Consider the following 21194-nt stretch of genomic DNA (forward strand, 5'->3'; position numbering starts at 1 on the left):
TAAAACTTAGAGCTCCATAAAATTTTTGGCTTGCCCTAAATATATAAATTGTAAAATTATACTCTAATTTCCTATTTTTCTGATATATTATTATATTAAAATTTATCCCATAAACATTTCAGGCTCTATTGAATCTATGGAATATTGCACATTTCTGTAAGTGAATCCTCATCAGAAAGAGCAGGTCATCAACCTTCGAGGCCTGAAAGTATTCATAGACACATAGAAAGCCATTTTAAAGGAAGTTTCAGCTTTTAAACTGGCTAGAGTCAGGGAAATATTTTTGGTGGAAAAGACTTTTTTTTTAAAGTTTTATTTATTAATTTGAAAGTCATAGTTACGCAGAGAGAGGAGAGGCAGAGAGAGGTTTTCCATCCACTGGTTCACTCCCCAATTGGCCACAACAGCTGGAGCTGCACCAATCTGAAGCCAGGAGCCAGGAGCTTCCTCCAGGTCTCCCGTGTGGGTGCAGGGGCCCAAGGACTTGGGCCATCTTCTACTGCTTTCCCAGGCCATAACAGAAAGCTGGATCAGAAGTGAAGCAGCTGGGACTAGAACCAACACCCATATAGGATGCCGGCACTACAGGCAGCGGCTTTATACGCTCTGCCACAGTGCCAGCCACTAAAAGGACTTTCACAATGCTCTTCAAACTCCTCTATATTAGCAATCACAATCATTTATCTATAAAAGACAAGATTTAATTAATTTGGAGTTGATGATTATAACAGTAGAAGTGATAATGAAGTAATGAGCCTTGGCCTAGTCTTTGAAATGAGAAAATTTAAGACAACAAAAATTCATTCACTTAAAAAAAAAAAAACACTTATTGAACATTTACTTTTTCTGTATCCTGAGGACAAAAAGAAGTAATGTAGCAAGAACAGAGCAGCAGTGAGAAATGCAGGCACCAGATAGATTCCAAATATGAATTAATGTCATTCATTTAAAAGCCAATATTTTGGGCTACAAGTACTTATTTATGTTTAAAATGAGAGATTATTACATGCATATATTTTATTCATTTGGAATTAGATTTTATTCATTTGGTCATTTATCACTGAATAATATCAGTTATTTTTAATGAAGGCTTAATATTAACTTAGATACAGTTGCAAAATTTTGATCAAAGTATATTTAAAAATCATTTTCTTCTGATTTTCAATTTGGCAAAATATTTCTGAGTTTCTCATAGGAATTCTATAGTTCCACAGTTTTTATTGCACTCCATTTTTCTTTCTCTTCTCTGTTTTTCTTTTCTTTTTTTTCATTTTTTTTTTCATTTTTTTTTTAAATTTGACAGGTAGAGTTAGATCGTGAGAGAGAGAGACAGAGAGAAAGGTCTTCCTTCCGTTGGTTTACTCCCCAAATGGCCACCACGGCCAACACTGCCCCGTTCCGAAGCTAGGAGCCAGGTGCTTCTCCTGGTCTCCCATGTGGGTGCAGGGGCCCAAGCACTTGGGCCATCCTCTACTGCCCTCCCGGGCCACAGCAGAGAGCTGGAGTGGAAGAGGAGCAACCAGGACTAGAACCCGGTGCCCACATGGGATGCTGGTGCTGCAGGCGGAGGATTAACCAAGTGAGCCACGGCGCTGGCCCACTTCTCTGTTTTTCTGAAAGTCATCTTTAAAACATTCAAAATATTTACATGAGATAAGAAAATACATCACTCATTCTCAGAAAAAAAAAGGACTTCTATTTTCTATTATTTGGATTCAGAATTTCAGTGGTTGACTTCAGTCAACCTCTAGCTGACAAAACTGAATGGCAAATTGTCATGCAGCTACTCCATGAAATCAGATGTGAATGACATTATCTGCTAACAAGGGATTCCTTAATTTCTTTTTTCTTCTCTCCCTCGCTCCCCCTTCCCTTCTTCCTATCTTTTTCCTTCTCACCTCCCTACTTTTCTCTTTTCTTCTTTTATTTCTTCTTTTCATTCATTCAACTCTCCACTCTGGGATGCAGTCCATATTGGATTATATCTCATCATTTGTGCCAATAGTTTTGGGCAAATCAGAGTTAACTACCAATTAACTACCCATCCAATTCCAATTTATTCCAGGCCTTCAAACATTGACATCTTCCAGTGTGCACACCTTCAGTGTGCCCTGAAGGAGCCATTCTTGATCAGATCCTCAGTAGTGATAAGAACACACATACTAAACAACTGATTCTAATGCAGCATTAAAGTGGAGCTAAGTGCAATGGCTATGGAATGATAGGAAAAGAGGCAATTGATCATATCTAGGCAAATTTGTGAGATTTTCTGAAATAGATAATATTTAATCTTGCATGGAATAGTGAGGTAGAATTTGCCATATAGGCACGATAGGGAGGCAGTGTTTTCTATTCAGAACAGGGAGAAACATGCTTATTTCAATCAACATCAACAAAACTTAAGACTTAGAAAAGGTTTTTTTGTGAAATTTAATTTTTAAATACATATTTCTATAGCCACAGTTTGATACTACTTTGTCCCTATTGGAGTTAAGTGACATTTAAAGGTTCTTGTTGAAGCCACATTCAAAGGATGTTATACTTAAAAGACAAGGATGTGCTATTAACTATCTCACAATGTAGTTCACAGTGTGTTGTTTTTGACATAGTTACCTGGGTTGCTTTCAGGATGACTAAAGGAGACCTTAGCAATGTCAGTGGGTCATTATGGCAAGATGTTGGGGAAACACCTTGAAAATTGATACCCACAGATGTTGTGATCTGACCTCAAGTAAGAAATCTGAATGTGCTTTATTTTTTTAAATTATTTCAATTTGTATAAAGGGAACACTTTTCATGTATTTCATATATACAGTTTTAACAGCATTATGATACTTCCCACTCTACCCTCCCTTCCTCCCTCTCACTCCCCCTCCTTATTTTTCTTTTAATTCTTACAATGACATACTTTCAATTTTTCTTATATTCAATTTTTCTTATATTCACATACTTCATAATTCACATACTTCACTAAATAAAGAATTCAACAAGTACTAAGTACAAAAACCACTGTTCCTCAAGAGTATAGACAAGGGTTATAAATAACAATCAAATATCAACATGTCAATTTTGCTCATATTCATTACTTTTTTTTATACTCTGCATATTAGTTACCACAAATCATGGGAAACATATTATATTTGTCCTCTTGGGACTGGCTTATTTTACTAAGCCTAACAGTCTCCAGTTGCATCCATTTTGTTGTGAAAGACAGGATTTCGTTCTTTTTATGGCTGAGTAGTATTCCATTGTGTGCATATACCACATTTTCTTTATCCAGTTATCAGTTGATGGACCTCTGGATTGACTCCATATCTTAGTTATTGTGAATTGAGCTGCTAGAAATATGGGGGTACATATGCTTTCATGTGCTGATTTCATTTGCTCTGGGTAAATTCCCAGGAGTGGGAGGGGTGGTCTTAAGGTAGATCTATTTTTGGATTTCTGAGGACTCTCCATACTATCTTCCATAATGGATGTACAAGTTTACATTACCACCAGTGTATTAGGGTACTTTTTTACCCACATCCTCTCCAGTATTTATTATTTTTTGATTTTTGGATAATATGCATTCTAACTGGGATGAGATGAAACCTCATTTTGATCTTTATTTTCATTTACCTGATGGTTGGTTAGTGGTCCTGAACACTTTTTCATGTGTCTGTTGGCCATTTGTATTTCATCCTTTGAAAAATGATTATTCATATCCTTAGCCCATTTCTTAACTGGATTGCTTGTTTTGTTGTTGAGTTTCTTGAATTCCTTATATATACCTAATGTTAATCCTTTATCAGATGTATAGTTTGCAAATATTTTCTCCCATTATATTGGTTGTCTCCTTGTTGAGTGTTTAGCTTGATGTAATCCCATTTGTCTATTTTTTAAAGTGCTTTCTTTTTGATGTAATGCCAAATGACTTGTGCTGAATATTATTTGAAACATTAAAATATTTTTACATCTCTAAATAATATTGATGAAAATCTTCAGTCATATTTTCTATTAGAAGTAGGGAAGGAATATTCTTCATATTCAGATGCTTTCCCATAAAAATTGGTGTCTACATCTAAATATTTTACATATCTCCCAGAATGCATGGAGTATGAATTCATTTTTATAAATGTATTTTATATACAAATGTTTGCCTACTCTTCATGCTTCTATAAATATATACTAGAACCCAATTCACAGAAAAGACATGTAGAGGCATAAATATGTGAAAAAAAGTGTTATGTGTTATGCCTGGCTCTATTTCCTTGACATTGTTGATACAGAAATTGAAAACATAAATTCAGGAGTAAAGCAATCCAAAATAATCTGAATATATTTAGATTCAAATACTCTAAAACTGAAAAATTATATAGCCAAGAGTAATCTTATATTGAATATAAGAAACTAATGTCAAATGAGGTCATGTGTTCCAGATTCCTCAGTTCTTGTTAAAATCCTAGGATTAGTTAATACATCAGTTCTCCAACTCTCAGCCATATGTTTCTTCCTCTGATCTATTATGATGCCTCTATGTAACTCTCATCTCTGTGAATATATTCATAATTAGAGATTTGGAAGAGCACTCAAATATCACTACCTCTGTTATTCCAATACATGGAACTATTATTTTTCATACAGACATTAAGCTATTAACTTCTACAGACATGAGCATATTGTAAATTAGAGCATTATTCAAAGGTCATCTTTCCTTTAAGTAAATCAGAGACATTCCTTCTTAAATAGGATATTTTTAAATTTTGACAAAAATATTACTCTGATTTATATTAAAATTCAACAAAAGCTGGATATAATGTAGAGAAATAATGCAGGGAATTTATTTTAGCAATATATCAATTTTAAAGTAAAGGAATCTCATTACCATCCTGTAAAGACATTACAGGATGCTTATATGTTTTTTCAGTTGCCAAGAATGCATCTAATTCTAATCAATTATTATATGTTGGAAGGTATTTTTTTTCCTGAGATATCTGCTGTGAAAAAAGAAATCAAACTAAATGTATTCCTCAAAAAATGGAAGTAGACTAATCAAAGATCTGGTCTTATGCTTTATATAAATAAATAATTTTTTAAAAAAGAGTAGGTCTTATTAAAAACAATTCCCTTAAAAAAACAAGCAACATGCTCAAGCTGACTTACCTCAAACGGTAGAGTTAGAAACATACCAGGGGATTCCAATTCAATCCCATCAAGGTGGCATGTACCAATGCCATCTCACTAGTCCCAGTGATCAATTTCTGTTCACAATTGATCATAATGATAGGACTAAGAACCAAAGGGATCACATAAACAAGAATAGTGTCTGCAAATACTAGCTGATAGAATAAAAAAGGGAGAGAATGATCCAAGATGGGAAGTGAGATACACAGCAGACCCATAGAATGGCAGAGGTCCTAAACAGCACTCTGGCCTCAGAATCAGCCCTTAAGGCATGCGGATCCGGCTGAAAAGCCCATGAGAATATTTCAGGCATGGAAAGCCAAGACACTCTGGGGAAAAAAAAAAAAAACCTAAATGAAAGATCTCTGCGAGTGAGATCCCAGTGGAAAGAATGGGTCATCAAAGAAGGAGGTACCTTTCTCTGAAGGGAGGAGAGAACTTCCACTTTGACCACGGCCTTGTCTAAATATGATCAGAATCAGTGAACTCAGGGGGCTTCCATAGCCTTGGCAGCTCATGACAAGAGCCTAGGGTGATTACTGATGCCATAAACAAGAGTGTCAATTTGTTAAGTCAACAACAGAAGTCACTGTGCACTTACTCCTCATGTAGGATCTTTGTCCTTAGTGTGCTGTACATTGAGATTTAATGCTATAACTAGTACTCAAACAGTATTTTTCACTTTGTGTTTCTGTGTGGGAGCAAACTGTTGAAATCTTTACTTAATGTATGCTAAACGGATCTTCTGTATATAAAGAGATACGAAAATGAATCTTGATGTGAATGGAAGGGGAGAGGGAGTGGGAAAGGGGAGGGTTGCGGGTGGGAGGGACGGTATGGGGGGGAAGCCATTGTACTCCATAAGCTGTACTTTGGAAATTTATATTCATTAAATAAAAGTTTTAAAAAAATTTAAAAAAAAAAAAACAAGCAAAAAGCTGTCTTCCACAGTTTATAAGTCAACTCATAAAGTATCAAGAACAATTTCACTTATAAAATATGTCACTTACCAGATAACCCCAAAGTCTACTAGAGTTGAAGTTGGGTGAATACGTGTAGCTCACACTGCTATACAATTTAATGAAACAAACCAGACACAGAATGACAGATACCATAGGCTTTCATTCATAAGTGCAATCTAACAAAGCTGATTTCATGGAAAAAGAGAGTAGAATAGTGCTACCAGAGGCTGAAGCATGTAGGAGAGCAGAGGATAACAAAAGATGGGTTGATGGGTAAAAAGTCACTGTTAGATAGCAGAAACAAATTCTGATGACCACTACACAGAAGGGTGATTATAGTTAATAATGCTGTACTATAAATTTCAAAATAGCTAGAAGAGAGGATATTAAGTGCTCTCACTACAAAGAAATGATGAATATTTGAGATGATGAACTAAATATTCTGATTTAATACAATGAAAATATGTATTGAAACACCACAATGTACCTCATAAACATGTACAATTATTGTGTGTCAACTAAAAATTTAACAAGGAAAATATTTGGAGAAAATAATATCTCTACTGAATACGTACAGACATTTTTGGTCATTATTCCCCAAACAATGGAATATAACAACTATATACGTAACATAATATGATAGGTATTGTAAATAATCTAGAGATGATTTAAGTTATATGGGAGGATTTTGCAGGGTCTATACAAATACTATGCCATTTTATATAAAGGGCTTGAGCATCCACAGATTTTGGTATCTGTGAGGATTCCTGAAATCTATTGCCCATGGATACTGTTTGTGTGTGTGTGTGTGTGTGTGTATGCATATATCTGTATATATTCTTTATTCTGTCACCACAAAGTACATTTTTGAGCAAGCTTGTTGGAAATGGAAGAAATTCTTCTGTAAGTCTCTGTTTTCATTTTTAGAGTGTTCTAATTTTAGTGCAATGTAATCTGTGACTTCAAGACTATCATTATAACAAGAAGTTTCCTGTACTTTCTTTTATAGAAAATGTTATCTTGTTAGAGTACTTGTTATTAGGATCGGGTTTGCTCACCCAAATTGTAAAGTACACATCAGCCCTCTGATACTTAGCTTTTAAAAATATGGTTTGAAATTCAATCTGTTTTAAGGTTAGTACCCTCTTAGTTCATAAAATTCTTGTTTTCCCCTTTCCTTCTATTTCCCCTAAAGGTGATCCATGCTCCAAGGAAATTTATAAATATCTTAACATTTAAGGATATATGTAACTTATATATACCCTAACATGGAAAATAACAAAAATACAGGTTTTGACTGAGATGTATGATATTGCTTGATCTTGTTAGTTGACATCTATCTATTGCCTCTGTAACCCAGAAGACTGTGGTCCCTGTTCTCTGTGGTGCCTAGTTTATTGCAGATCATTAGGTGTCTTCACTGTCCTGTCATTTTGAGATATCTGTAAGTCTTTAGCCACTTATAGCCATTTTTATAACCCTCTGAAGGATGTAGACCTCTTTTAGATGCTCCCCTAACCACTACTTTAAGACTCACATATTCACAACTTATTGCTGTAAAATTCAGGTAACAAATGTTCCCTGTGACTTCTCTAGGGGCCTTCTACTAACTCTTCTTTATATTTAGGTCTCATTAAATTCTGTCTGGATTTTTCTCACAAGCCATAGTACATTATTCTAGACATTTAATCCACACTTTAGCTTCCTGAATCACTCCTGCCAATTATTTTTCTTTCTTTATAGTAAATGCATTTTTTTTTATCAAGACAGTGGCAGGAAATTCTTCTCACATTTTCATCCAACCTTTTCAGTTAAATGCTTATGACATGAACCCTAGATCTTCTCCCTTCAAGTCCGAGTTTATTGGAATGCCAAGATTTTTTTGTGTTCTATGAGTTTTTTAAATAAACCCAGAAACTCACTTGATTTTATTATTTTCAGTTAAATTAACCCTTTCATGACTCAAGTACCACCATTCTCCCATTGGGTAGAGAAATGGCTCCAGATTATTTTTAAAATGGGAGAAATAAAAGCCTTGATTATTATCAAAATATAATCTCATGCCTATGAAATATTTGAGAATAACTGGATAAATGGACTGGAGATAACATTTTGCTAGGATATTTATTATCTTATGTTTAAAGTTCTTTACTAGGAGAAAGTTGAATCTCTTATATATTACATGACTTTTCTGAGAATCCAGTATTAATCTATAAGAACTCTGAGTATAGAAAAGCCTAAGTTTTTCTATTGTGAGAAGTTAAAGAATTTGGACAAGAGAAATGGAAAGTAGTTTATGAAGAGTTCAATATCAATGATTCACAAACAAGGTTGTACATTGGAATAAACTACAGAGCTATTGAAAAATTATATATGACTCTTGTACAGCAAGGATGCATATTCATCATACTGGACTAAGATACAGTTCCCTGTATTTCACAATAATCTCCACATGTAATTTCTGATTTACAAAATAAACAAAGCTGAAGAACATGTGTAATGTGCAACCAACCTACCTCATTCTTGGATGTCCTTCCATAGCTGATGGAGAAAACTTTTACCTGGTTTCCTCCAGCTCCCAAAGGCCAAATGGGAGGCAGATGAAGCAGCTTGAGGCAGTGGTTTTAACAAGTTTTTGTGCTTTCAGGATCATCTAGGATATTTTTAAAAATGTAGTACGAGGTAACACTATCAAGTTTCATGAATTGCTTTATGGACACTTAACAATGAGTAATTCACACATGGATATATTCTAAAATTTGACTGAAGTTTACTTTTTTTATAACCTGGAAGTGAGGTTTTGAGGTGCTTCCTCCCCTCAAAACTTTTGGTTGCTCTTGTTGTATATTTATGATAAGAATTTAACACGTTTATGACCAAGTTAGTCTGGATCACTGGGCTTCTTTACACATGATTTTGCCTCTAAGAGTTGAACATTCCTTCGTTTGGAGAATGCAAACTGTCTACTGGTCATGCCTTTGTAACATAGCATGGCTGTAAGTAGGATGAAATACACGTCTGCTGAAGGATTTGGCAGGATGGCCAGTAAAAACATTTCCCAAAGTATTTCTGAGCCTGATTCTGGACTGATAAACTATCTTTCGTGCCGGCAAAATGAGCTGTGCTGTTTGCTCAGTGGAGAGCTTTTGAAAGCACTGAATTTGCTGATTGATAAATGCCTGTTTGGAAAACAGAGAAGGCCTGCCAAGCACAATCTGTCTTTCAATAATTCTCGGAGAACACAGATGGCAAGAAAGTTTGGATCTCTATAGCTCTAGAGTCCCTTGGGTTTGTATAGAGTTTAATTACTTTGCAAATAAAACAGAGGACAGATGTATAACACCAGGTCCAGCAACAAGGTGAACCTTGGTATCAGCCCAAATCATCACTTCTTGGCTCCTTGAATGAATCCCCCTGAATATACAGACAGGAGGCCAAAAATCTGTGTAGTGAGTTCCACTGTCTGTGCTGCCAAACAATACAGGTAAGAGAGATTAAGAGAACTGTCCCTGCAGGATAATTATTAGGGTAGCTTCTGGACCCATAGATTGGCATCCAATAGAAAGAAAATCTGAAGAGGAGGGGGAACAAAATAATACAAATAAAACAAAGAACTGGAAAATAAAAATAATCCTAGCAGAAGATGAAAGAAATCTTGTTTTAGTCAAGGAAAAAACTATCTCCTGATTTGCTTTGTTCTCAACTCCAGATCCAGAGAAACCTAAAAATAGTGGAAAAGTTGAAAACATAGGAAGTGCAGCCTGAAAAGCACCAAAAAGAAACAAACAAAAAACACCCCTTCCTCATGGAATATTTCCCATAGTATGACATAGGTTGGCTTCTCCAATACTGGGCCTATTTATTGGAATAGACACACTGATTAAGAAAATCCCTATTAAAAAGCAAAAACCATAGTGGCGGGGGGGGGGGGGGTGCGGCACTATGACTTAGTAGGCTAAGCCTTGACATCCCATATGGATGCCAGTTCATGTCCTGGCTGATCCTCTTCTGATCCAGCTCTCTGTTTAAGGCCTGGGAAAGCAGTGGAAGATGGCTCAAATGTTTGGGTCCCTGTACCCTCGTGGGAGACTCGTAAGAAGCACCTGGATCCTGGCTTCGGATCCACCCACTTCCGGCCATTGCAGCCATTTGGAGAGTGAACCAGTGGATGAAAGATCTCTCTCCATCTCTGGCTTTAACTCTGCCTCTCAAATAAATAAATAAACTCTTTTAAAAAAAAGGCAAAAACCTACAACAGGTGACTCTAAAAGTCAATGTCAACCATACAAGAGATCTCCAACATTTTCAGAGCTGAGACTTTAAATTACTGCAGGAATGGTTAACCTCAAACTCTAAATCACAGGGAGAATAGAAGGAGTTACCATAACTTGCCATCCCCAACACACCTGTCTTCAACTACTTCCATTTCTTCACAATGTAATGATGTAGTGGTTCTCAAATTGTAGTCCCTGGAAAAGCAGCAGCAGTAACTGGGAATTTGCTAGATATACACATTTTCAGATTCCACCCTAGATCTTATGAATCAAAAACTATGAATGGAGGCCCAGAAATTTGTCTATCTATGTATATGTGTGTATAAAGCATACATATATACATATGTTGTATATATGTGTGTGTATTCATGAATCTTAGGGACAATTTTCATTTATGTTTGGCATCAGAAATTTGTTAAAGGAAATTTTGCTTGAGAATAATTTAAGACTTGTCACAGAGCTCTTATATCGATACTACCCAGCAAAGATTGTAAACCTTTTTTTTAAAAATCATGAAAACTAAGAAATCAGAACTGGCATATTTCTAAAAACCACATCATAAATTTCATTTGAGTTTCATTAGTTTTTCCACTGATGAACATTTTTCTGTTCCATGAAGGGTACTATATTACATTAATCTTCGTATCTCTTTAGTCTTCTTTCAACTGAGATAATTCCTTTGTCTTTCCTTGTTTTTCATAACTTTGACAGTTTTAAGTAAAGTATTTTATAACCTATCCCTCGATTTTGATGTGTCTGGTGTTTTCTTCCATGATTAGATTGGGTTATGGATTTTTGGTAAGAATGCCTTCAAGGTAAAATGTCATTCTAATATATTATATTAGTATGTACATGCTATCAACACGACTTATGACTGGTGATTTTAAACTTGATCACCTAACCAAGTAAGTGTTTGTCAAAGTTCTCCACTGTAAAGTTGCTCCATCTCCCATTCATAGCTTTTATTTGGAAATAAATCACTTAGCCCATCCACCCTCAAAAGGAAAGGGAAAAATTCAGGTCCAGCTCTTTGGAGGTATCTACTTAAGTTGTTTGGAATTCTTCTGTAAGGTATATTTATTTCCCTCACATTTATTTATTTATTTATTTACCCATTCATTTTTTCAATCATTTCTTTATACCAGAATAGACTGAGATATGCTTATCTTACATTGGGAATTATCTATCTGACTCTTTTTGAGTTAACTTTGGATAAGCATGAAGGATATGAGGTATATTTTAAGGTTCTTGTAAAAAGTTTTTTTGACAATTTAATTTTAGCACAAAATTATATATATATGAGGAAAAGAATTTGACATTTTTATATACATTGTGAAATGATCACCACATTTTAACTAATAAACATATCTATCACCTCCATATAGTCACCATTTTTGTACTTCTTGACCAATATCATTCATTTCTCTCCTCTCCCTAGGCTCTGGCAAACATTACTCTATTCTCCCTTTTATGATTTTGACTATTTTAAATTCCACATTTAGGGGCCGGCGCTGTGGCGCAACGGGTTAAAGCCCTGGCCTGAAGCGCCGGCACCCATATGGTCGCTGGTTCGAGACCCGGCTGCTCCACTTCCCATCCAGCTCTCTGCTATGGCCTAGGAAAGCAGTAGAAGATGGCCCAAGTCCTTGCGCCCCTGTACCCGGAGACCCGGAAGAAGCTCCTGGCTCTTAGCTTCGGATTGGCGCAGCTCCCACCATTGCGGCCATCTGAGGAGTGAACCATCGGGTGGAAGACCTCTCTGTCTCTCTCTGTCTCTCTCTGTCTCTCTCTGACTCTTCTCTCTCTGGGTAACTCTGAGTTTCAAATAAATAAATAAATAAAAAAAAAAAAAAAAAAAAAAAAAAATTCCACATTTAAATAAGATCATTATTTCTCTTTCCACGCCTTACGTATTTCACTTAGCATAACATCCTCTAACTCCATGCCTGGTTTTGCTGGCAGAATTTTTCTAGTTTTTAAGACTGAATAATATTCATTATATATATTCATATTTCATGACTTATACACACATGTATATACTCACATCACATTTTCTTTATTCATTAAATGGCACTTAATGTTATTTCCATATCTTGGCTAGTATGAATAATTCTGCAATGAACATAGAACTGCAAGTATCACATTGAGATCTTACTTTCAGTATTTTTGGATATAAACCCAGATGTGATATTGCTGAATCAAATTTCTAGTTCTAATTTTTTTGAGGAAGCACCATACTGTTTTGTATATTGGTTGTACTAATTTACATTTCACCAACAATGTACAATGCCTTCCTTTTCTCCACATCCTTGAAAACACTTGTCTTTTTGATGATAGCTCTCCTAACAGGTATGAAATGATATCTTGTAGTTTTGGGTTTGTTTTTTTGGTTTGTTTTCCATTTCCCTGATAATAAGATAATGTAGAATATTTTTATACATGCCTGCTAGCCATCAGATTTCTTCTTTAAAAAGCTGGGGTCTATTTTGATTCCTTATTCATGTTTTAAATTAGGTTACTTACATTTTTGCTATTAAGCTGTTTGAGTTCCTAGTCTATTCTGGTTATCAACTCTGTCTCTCCCTCTCTCTCTCTCTGTAACTTTTTTTTAAGATTTTTTATTTATTTATTTGACAGGTAAGAGTTACAGACAGTGAGAGAGAGAGACAGAGAGAAAGGTCTTCCTTCCCTTGGTTCACTCCCAAAAAGGCCGCTACAGCTGGAGCTATGCTGATCTGAAGCCAGGAGCCAGGTGCCTCTTCCTGGTCCCCCATGCGGGTGCAGGGGCCCAAGCACCTGGGCCATCTTCTACTGCTTTCCCAAGCCACAACAGAGAGCTGGACTGGAAGAGGAGCAACCGGGACTAGAACTGGCACCCATATGGATGCTGGCGCTGTAGGCGGGGAATTAACCTAGTGCGCAACTGTGCTGGCCCCTGACTTTCAAAATAAATAAATATAACTTAAAATAACACTTGAAAAGCTAAATAAGAATAAAAAAGAATCTTTCTTTTTTTCTATCTTCTTTATTCTCATTGAAAATGTTTTTTCCCCTTTATCATTCCACTGAAATTGGTCTTGTCAATATTAGGGATATGGCTGTATTGTGAGGAGTCACTTTGGTCCCAGTGGAAATTTAGGGTGCAAAATGCTTTCTTCCCCCAAAAGTAATCTTTAGCAAAATCAGAAGTACCTGCCCCATTTCTTCGGAATTTCTGGTTTTACTATGAGAATAGCAAGGGAGTGGTAATTCCTTCTGAGCTCCCAGTTTACTGTAAAACAAATTATGTACCCCACCCTTCTGATGGCTCTTTGGTTTTATTATGAGCAAGCCAGATAGGGTAAAAAATTACAAATCAGGTCTTTTGATGGGTTTGTTCCTGCCTTGTACTGATTGACAGGTTCTTCCTTAAGATTTAAGATTCCTTAAAAATCCCAGTACCACCAGCCCTTTTGAGTTTTTGCCTTTCTTGGAGCCCCCCTCCTGGCCACTGTGCCAGGAGGTCTCTGACTTAAATAAATCTTGCTTTTATATACATCTTGCTTTTCTCTTTGCCTTGTCTGCTTAGAAATTCTTCTTCCATGTGAGACAAAGAACTGGGGTAATAATTTCACCCATAATGGTATCACTGGATAGCTGTTAGAACTAGTTGAATTCAGTTTGGAGCATGTTGAGTTTAAGGCACTTGTGGAATAGCTAGGCAGGCATATCTGCTTGGTAATGAGATTTACTAGGAGTAAGGAGAAATATCTGTGATAGACACTTAGATTTGTGTCATCAAGGTGTAAGTCACTACCAGTAGCATTACTGTACACAGAGTCACTTGATAGGAAGTTGGAGAGTAAGAATATGTAGAGCATTATCAAAGGATTTCTGGAGAAATGGGCCTTTTATAACTGAGGAGGAAAGATCAGAAGTGGCTAAAGGTGTTGAAAAACAGCTGAAAAGATGGTATCACAAAAAGTAAAGTTCAGAGGCATTCAGGAAGGAAATGGTTAAGGTTTGAATATGTCCCACAAAGTTCACGTGTTGACCCCTATATTCATATGTTGATATCTGGGAAGGGAGCCTTTGGAAGGTAATAAGGATTAGATGAGATTATGAGGGAGGATCTTCATGATGCTATCACTTGTTTTATAACAAGAGAAACTACAAAAAAAAAAAACAAATTTCTGTTCTTTATAGATTACACAGTTTCAGCTTTGTGCTACACAGGTTCCAGCAATTTGATGCTGGTACCTTTTGGGATCATTATTCAGACAACTACACTTGTATTGTCTCCTTCTCTTTCTTTCTTCCTCCAATATTTTACTCTTTCTTTGCTCTCTCTCCTTATTTCACCCCCTCCGTTCCTTCTCTTCCTTTCTTTTTGAACGTCCTTTTCAATCTCCTCCCCCCATCCTTTTTTCTGAAAATGGCAAAGCAGAATAGGCAGAAAAGAATCAAATGATGGTTAAAATTTCCTCCATTGAGGTGACAGGAGAAATATGACAAGGAGACCTGTCAAGCTAGGTCTCTTTTCACTACATCACACATATTCTTTCTACTTTAGATTTATGTACAAAGACAGCTAAGCTCTCACCATGACACTGAAATAAGCTCCTCATTATGTCTATGTATTGCTATGAAATTACTACATCTTAAGAAATTAGTAAAGCTTCATATTGTGCTGTATCTATGGCATAGGAAAGGATTGTCTGTGATGGCAGTAAGAGGTCAGACATGAATGATAGGAAACCGGTTTTGTTAATAAGTATGTGTCAAAAATTACAATGCACATGGATTATCAACACAGTAAGTGCTTTTCTAAATTGGCTGCTTTGAATTTCAATTGCTAACGTGGTCTTTGTCACATTTCAGCTGCATCCTCACTGCACCCAAGTCAAAGTGAAATATAAAAAATCAAATCAAAGTGAAATATTAAAAAAAAATCCTGTCAGCTCATATTTGTTTGACAATACAATGCCATAATGTGAATATGCTTTTTTCTCCAGCTGAGTCAATCTGTTATTTTGATATAATGTAGACATATTCATAGTTATAATTTTATTTGTTGGATTGCCAAGTGAATATTTCAGGAAATAGAAGACTTGTATACCCTGAGGGCTTTGAGAGTCTCTCTATATACTGGAGACTATTTAGCCATATTCCTACCCACTAATATCAAGACAAATAATAGATACCCTTACAGTATTTAACAGGGGATTATAAGGGTAAATTAAATGACACTCAGTGAATAGACAAAAATTTCAAGGACCAGTGAAAAGCATTTATTCATTTTCATTTTTAAGTGGAGTGACTAGCAATGTCTGCTGAGGGAATATGAAGCAAGAGAGCAAGAAACTGACCAACTTTATTTTCCCTCCTGCATATTTTTACTTTTCCTGTTAATTATTGATGCCAAGACTGGCATCAATTGAATAGAAGTCTATTCTTAGCAATATTAAAAAATAATGTATTCAAACCTGTTCAAATTTTGCTATACTATTGATCTTTCATTCAAATCTATATTTTTCATATCATTGTACTTTCTTATATACAGTTATCTTATTAGAAGCTGTGTTTTAGGGAACTTGTTTTAACTTCTATTTTTTACCTTTAGTAATTGTTTTTACTGCACACAACTTAGTTTAAAAGATGGGAAAGGGAGTTGCTTCAGGCAGGGAGAATAATTTGGAGGTAACTAGCTTATTCATAAGTTAAGCTCTTGGAGGGTGATAACCAAGAAAGTGACAAATTATAAAAAAAGGAAGCATAATGCTGATTTTAAAAATTCTGAATCAGGGGGTTGACATTGTGGTGTAATGGGTTAAGCCACCTCCTGCAATGCTGGCATCCCATATGGGTGCTGGTTCCAGTCCCAGCTGCTCCACTTCTCATCCAGCTCCCTGCTGATGCACCCGGGAAAGCAATGGAAGATGGCTCAAGTACTTGGGCCCCTGCAACCACATGAAAACCCCAATGAAGCTCTGATTCCTGGCTTCTGCCTGGCCCAGCCCTGGATGTTTCAGCCATTTGGGGAGTGAACCAGTGGATGGAAGATATCAATATCTCACTCTCACTCACTCTCTCTAACTCTGCCTTTCACATAAATAAAAAATAAATCTTTTTTAAAAAGTTCTGAATCAGAAATATCTATTAGTTTGATTGGCCTTCTCACACATGATAAATGAGTTGAATATTTTTTAAGTATTAGATCTTTACATGGAGTGCTTAAAACAAAACAAAAAAATATATCTAATGAAAATATCTGACCAATGTCCTTCCCCCTTCCCCACACCTTGTAGGAAGTGTGGAAGCTGTGTCACCACCATTGACAAAGAAAGAGACAGAAAAACAAAATAATAAGGAAAAGGTAGGTAATTGAAGAAAATTCACCAACATCACCTTCCTCACAAATTTTTCCAAAGCTTAAATAATTAGAGGGCACAGAAAAATTGAATCTTGAGTCTTGGAAAAGAAAAATTTCCTCAGGTCAGGTCATTCTGAACCATGGGAAAATTGAATGTGGTATGAATCACGAGGTGATGGAACCAGCTTATAGTGTTTTACTGAGTTTTGTGTATTCAACATTTAGTTATCCTGGGGGAACCAATATGCCATAATGCTATACATCTGATTGGGTTTGGAAAAGTCCCCCTGGGCATGGATGGATGTTTCCTTGACTAAACACATTTAAGGCTTGTTAATACACTTTAATCAAGGCTTTCTTAATGGGCAGTTAGGTAATTTCCATGCAGAAATTAGTGGAAATCCATTTCTCTTTGAATGGTCAACTTGTCAAATTTAAGGCAACTTTAAGTACTTACTCCCCCAAAGTCTATGAATTTCTGTAAATATGGTTTTGTAAATATTGTCATATTTTATTATTTAATGCTTTATCACTTGTAACTTTTTTGATTCTCTTTTGTGTTAAGCAACAAAAACACTGTATTAAGTAACCTCCAGTTTTTGGCTTTTTGTTTCTTTGTGAGTTTCTGTGTATGTGTGCATGGGGGTTGGCTTTTATCTAATCTGAAAGTTTCAAATGCTAAAGAATTTGAAGTAATTTGTTAAACTCATGGGGCAAGAATTTACACTGTTATGCTTCAAATCCCGTGTCCACCATTTACCAGAAAGGTACCCTTAAGCCACACTGTCAAGCTATGTCTTCCAGTTATCTTATTTGCTAGTTGGGAAAGTGGAGTGACATTTGGAATCTTTGTTGACAGAGGGATGAGAATTTCATTACACATCATCTGCTGGGCTCACACGAGTAGTAAGCATTCAAAAAAAGATCAGCTATTATAATAATTATTCATTGTATAAAACTTATTTCTCTTCTCCCAATGACTTAATTTTTATTGAAAGCATAGAACTTATATGGATACTAGTTTTCTATCTGGATTTGTTTTCTCTTTTTACCAACTGTCTTCCTTGCCTCTTTGAATCTACCTTATTACACTTCCTTTATCTTGTGAGGAAACTGCCTGAAAGAATACAAGGTGTAAATCTAGTGTTCCTTTGTGAAACAGAATTCTTCATTTCTACTTAGAAGTAATTTTGTGCTTAGATTATCAGTTTACTTATCCTACTGCTTTACCATGAATATTCATTCAAGGTGAAGGAAGCAGGGCTTGGTTTCTGAGGACTCTTTCATTTTATTATTATTTTTAAAGTTTTATTTACTTGTTTATTTAAAAGGCAAAAAGAGAGAGAAAGAAGCAGAGAGAGAGAGAAAGGGCAAGGGGGGACAGTGAGAGAGATAGAAGGAGGGAGGGAGAGAGAGAGAGAGGGAATCTTTTATCTGTTTATTCCCCCTAATGCCTGCAATATTCAGGGTGGGCCAAGTGGAAGCCAGAAGCCAAGGGTCAGGAACTCAACTTAGGTGTCTGATGTGAGTGGCAGGAACCCAAGTATTTGTTGCCTCCAAGGAGCATTTTTAGGAAACTGGATCACAAGCAGAGGTGGGACTCGAGTCCTGGCACCCTAATATGGGACGCAGACATCCTAAGCAGTGGTTTGGCCTTCTGCACACCACAATGCCTATCCCTATTTCATTATTTTTTATGTATTTATTTTGAGTTTCTACTCTGTCCCAAACACTGTATTAAGATACTATATTAGGATAGTGTATTTAATCCTCTTATTAAAACAAAACTAAACCAACCTACCAACCAAACAAAACAAATTGAATCACTTCCCCTTAAAGATCTTCAGTTAGAGGCTATACTAGGAATTCAATTTGAACAAATTTTAGGCACAAATAGGGCTTTCCTGACTCTAGTTTCCAAATGAAAGACAAGTAGTAGTGCAGCCTGGGCACAGTCAGAATAGTGGTATGCTCTTTGTCAAGTCCTCTGTGGTGGTCTCCATTGTTTTCTCTAAGTTACTTTCTTCCACACATTCTTCATGCATATTGGGACAGCTCTTTTTCACATAGCTTCATTATCAGCAGGGTTGAGCAGACCCTTAAGCATAGCAAAGAATTCTGATTCACTGGTGCTGAGTTCACACTTAGTTCATGTCTAGAGAGATGAACAGCTGTGATTGGTAGTCTTCATTGCAGTTCCCTGGTTGCAATGAAAGAGGTGACCTGGTTATAATACAAGATTAGTGGTGATTGGTCCAGATGATGGGAGATAGGGCTTTTCATGAGAACAAACAGTATGTATGGAGGTAGCTTTTATGCCTGACTACCTGAATTTATGTTCTGAATTCCCAGTTTTCAATCCGTGCAATCATGGAGAAGTAAGTGGTTGTCTTCCCCCAAACCTTTGTCTCCTTATATGAAAAATGGAGATATGTAGTATCAAGTACTTAGAGTACAATGCCTGGCACCCATCAAGGACACTGTACGGCAGACTTATTTTATTATGGCCTCTGCATTGGCTAGATTATCCCAATCTCTCTAATTAAATAACACTAATATAATTTTCTATTATTAAAACAGGGATATGTGAAATTCCTTTTGATATCCCTGAATCTAGCAATTTTATACAAGAGCTAAAATAATAGTCAAGATCTCAATAGCCAATAGTTCAACAGTCAGTATTATTGAGATTATTGCTAACATGGGATATAGTCATGATTTAGATCACCTCCCAAGGGAGAGTGGTATTTCTTGATTTCTGCCAGAAACTGTGGCCACACAGACAGTTTGTTGAACTCAGATTGGCAACAACTTGTGGACTTACTCAGTCTTTACCACAGACCCATAAAACAGGCCATAGGGTAGGGTCTGGGGACTTCACAGAGCTCTTAGCATTCTTATGCTGACCTTCTTCTCTTTAAGGGCAGGTTAGGGCAGAGTATAGAGGAGAACTTACACCTTCTCCAGAGAAGATCTTCGAGCTTACTACAGGTGAGCTAGCCAGTGGGTTGGGAAGAAGACAGCAAGATTTTACTGCTGTACACATTCTCAAGTAAGATGGTAGAAAAAACACAGTTCTAAAATCCTCGGACACTTAACTGGCTCCCAAATGTCTGGTGAGAACAGTATTCAGGTATTTCTATATTTGAAAAAATCAGCAGGTTTACTCGTTTTGCAGAACTTTGAGCAGCCTGTGCTGCCACACACAACTTTCCTAATGACTAGCATACTCAAAGGTCTGGGATTCTCACTCTCTTCATGAAAGTAATGTAGTTTACTGCTTGCATTATCTGAATAGGAAGAGTATTTTCCTTACTTTAAGTTCAGAAGACCAAATTGTGGCTTACACTATGAATACTAAAAAGTATTTTGTGAGATCAAAAATAGATTTGGAGCCATGTTCCTCCATCCTCCAGGCACATGGATAACTTAAAAGGGGGGAGGCATTCAACTATGATCACATGGGACATTTCAAAAAACTATCTTTCCTCCAGATATTATTCTATATCAATTCTATCATATTTTTAAACGACCTTGCTTAGATTTGAATATCTAATGTTATTTCTGGACATTATCACTTTTCTATCAAAGACCATTCACCAGTAAGTCCTTGGTTTAAAACTATTGCTTGGATCCTGTAGCTTTCTCCTCAAATCTCTTTCCCATATACAACTGAATATTGCTTGTGATATTTTCCATTTAGGCATCTATCCAGGTCAATTTGGTTAGCTTATTTCCCACAGGAAGGATAAATGCTTTATAGAATGTTGGGTGCAGCATTTGTGCTAATTTCCCTTCATATGATTGATTGCAGACTTTTGTTTTCTTATGTAACATCGCTTTTGTGTTAAGGTGAAATGTGAAGATTTAGAGGTCTCGTTCTAAAAGAATTATTATCCATGAGTTCCAAAGCAATAAAAATTTCAGTGGAGAAGGTAGCATAATGAGGGAGAAATTTTGATGGTGGGATAAGCATCCCAATAATAGCGTTTTGGTTTGTTTGATAAAAGGGAGGCATCCCCAAATGGTGAGCAGCACATGTATGCTGAAGTAATTTCATGATAATATTGCAAACTAAAAAGTGAACTTCTGCATAACAGGTGTTTGAATCACACCATAAATGGATGATTTGAATGTGGTAGGTTGATTTATGCATTGTAGAAACATTGTCAAAGAATGTACATAAGAATAATAAACAAGGCCCCACAGGCTACATCAGCAAATGCTCCCCAATGTTCAATTCTCCCTTTTCTGAATATGAGTCCCTATAGCTAATGAATCCTCTTTTTGTCACTGATTTGCTCTGGGTGGCTGCAAAGAGATGAGTAATTTGTGAGTGAAACGAGGATATAAAACTAAAACCGCAGTGCTTGGTTTACTAATCATTACATACCAGGTACGGCAGCCCCCAATGGTAGCAATTGTACATGGGTCCTTGTG

Source organism: Oryctolagus cuniculus, chromosome X, assembly GCF_964237555.1.
Source record: "Oryctolagus cuniculus chromosome X, mOryCun1.1, whole genome shotgun sequence".
In the NCBI taxonomy this organism is placed as follows: Eukaryota; Metazoa; Chordata; class Mammalia; order Lagomorpha; family Leporidae; genus Oryctolagus; species Oryctolagus cuniculus.